The following is a 2,764-nucleotide window of genomic DNA, read 5'->3' as shown; positions in this document are numbered from 1 at the left end:
CTGAAGTGAGTCCAATGAAGAGCCACAAAAATAATTAAGAGATTGGAACATCTCTCATATGGGAGGGACTGAGACAACATGAGAAGAAAAAAATCAAGGGAGATCTTATCAATGTGTATAAATACCTGATGAGAAGAAGTAAAGAGGACTGAACCAGACTCATGGTGTTGCCCAATGACAGGACAAGAGGCAGGGTGCAACATCTGAAATACAGGAAATTCCATTTAAACATAAGAAAAAAACTTCTTTTACTGCAAAGGTGATTTTTATTTTATTTCTTTTTTAATCTCTAGCCTGGTGTGACTATGTGTTCCTCAGAAGGGTGAAGGTTGCCCAGAGAGGTTGTGGTTCTTTGAGATTTTCAAAATCCAGCTGGACAGAGTCTTGGGTAAACTGCTCTGCTGACCCTGCTTTGAGCAGAGGGGTTGGACTAAGCAATCTCCAGAGGTACCTTCCCCAACGATTCCGTGACTCTGGATTTCACTTGCAGTCAGTCTTCTTATTTCTTGCTGCCATCATTTGATATTGCAATATACATAGGTTGGAGGGTGCTTCTTACATTCCACTCTTTATATTTCTGTGCATCAGAATTATAACTTATATAGTTTAACTGTTAAAACACCTACTTTAAAGACACAAACCAAATCATCTGGGACAGCTAGTAAAAAACATTATTTCTAAAGTAGTAATGTTCATCACTGAAAACATCTTATTAAAAAAATATTTTAAGATGAAATACTGATTTGTTTTCGTGGCAGAGAAAATCAGCTGTAGCACAAGACATCAGAATTAAATTACCAGGCTTCCCATTGTCTTTCCTTTTTAAATTGAAATTACAGGATCTTTAGGGTGCTTCTTTTTTATATGATTTTATGAAGCTTTGAGTAATAGGCCCTGAGCTTGCTTAACGATAACAGGAACTATAATAATCCAAATAATAGAGTAAAATACAGAAAACAAATTTCATGGTGCCTTAATCTGAGAGGCACTTATTTTAACCCTTTGGTGAGTGCATAAGATGCTTTTCTGAATTCCACATCAGTTGGTAGGATAATTGCAGTGCTTTGAGCATAAATATGTACTTTGTTCTGTCTTCATTTCATGCACATATTACTTCATTCCGCAGCCTCTGAGGTGAAAAGCACACCCAAACGGAAGCAAGGGAAGAGAAAAGAGGAAACCAAAGTAAATCAATTATTGCCTTCAGCCTTGAGAAACTCATACATTTGACTTGTAACCGCACATGTGCTGTGGTGGTTCAGCTCTTCACACACTGAAAGTACACTCAGGAGGTGAAAGTAAATTTCCAGAACATACTAAAGGAACGATCTAGCTCTTATTCCCTATAATGGGCAATCACATAACCAAAAAGGTATATATTTAAAGTATTTGGAGTAACCTCTGGGCAAAAATCCCTTCCCCAGATCTACTGATTTAACGCAACTCATTAGTGAAGAGTTAAAAAAAGCTATGAAACATGTTGTATATAGGTTACTAACATGCAGGTGCCTTTAGAGGAGAGGCTGGCCTTTTGATAGCTTAACTTTTCACTTAAAATAATTAATTTTAGCACTGGTATCTAAAATTAAAAATAAAAAAGTGATTGATTTCAGAAAAGATAAATGAAGGTATTTATTTGGAGTGAGGGGAACATGTTTTCCTAAGAAAGATTTTAAAAGTTGATTATTTGGATATAATAATAGGTAGAATCAGAGATGTATTGTGAGAAATGTAGTAATGGCCAAAGAGATTCCAGGGTTAAATTCACCATGGAGGGAGCTTTTCCCTCACATTTCAAGAAAGTCAAAGGAATCACCAACCAGCAGCTCAGAACAGAATTCAATTTACATTGATAAATAGCTTGTGCAGGTACAGAAGGGCATTTCTAGAGTAATGAGGTAAAACTATTAATGGAAAATGTTTTGAAGAAATGTCCTGACAGCAAACAGAAAGCAGTCTCACAGGAAAAGCAAGAGAAATTCAGCTGCCTGGGAAGTTTATGCTGCAACTGGACAGAGACCTAGGGATCTGTGATAGAGCGCCCTGTTTCAATTAAAGAGATGAGCCAGAAGAGCTTCTAGCCTTTCCCATCTTTGTGTTTTATGAGTACAGGTGTTACAGGCATGCAAAGTAGCATATCTTAATTGTCATCTCCAAATCAGACCAGTTCCACTTGTGTTTGGTTTAGCATACTGTATTTTGATGAAGTTTTCATCTGATTTCCCTTAAGGACAACAGTAGCATTTCCACTTATTCAAGAAGTCAAGCTCTTATGCTATTTCATTTACTATGGGCGTAGAGAACTTAAAGTGTGAATTAAAACAATGGAAAAACCTTTGTGACATGACACAGGAGAGCAAACCTAGAACTTTGACAGTACAAATAGCTGTTGACTGCCAGAGCTTTACTCATACACTGGTAAACTTTGCTCTGGGAAGAGAAAGCTGCACAAAGAGCTGCTGGAGCCCAAGAACTTCAAAGCAAACGACATGGAAGTGCAAATCAATAGAGTAACCACATGAAATTTTTCAAGGGTATTTCATGCCTTCATGTGTTCATTTCAAAACGTTACCTCACAAATTCCCACTAACGCTATCTTTCTTGAACTCTCTAGCTATTTCCTGAGAAAAATCTAACAGGTCTTAGAGAATCATTGTTATAAGCTTGAGATCTTGTCAGAAGATGCTTGGAGAATTTCATTTGAGCTGAACTTTTTTCAGTACAGTGCTTCCTGTGGGGAAAAGGTACAAAACTTCTGTCATGT

This window comes from Phaethon lepturus, unplaced genomic scaffold (assembly GCF_000687285.1).
Source record: "Phaethon lepturus isolate BGI_N335 unplaced genomic scaffold, ASM68728v1 scaffold280, whole genome shotgun sequence".
Taxonomy (NCBI): Eukaryota; Metazoa; Chordata; class Aves; order Phaethontiformes; family Phaethontidae; genus Phaethon; species Phaethon lepturus.
The sequence above is the reverse complement of the archived record's forward strand: the minus strand, read 5'-3'. Positions refer to the sequence as shown.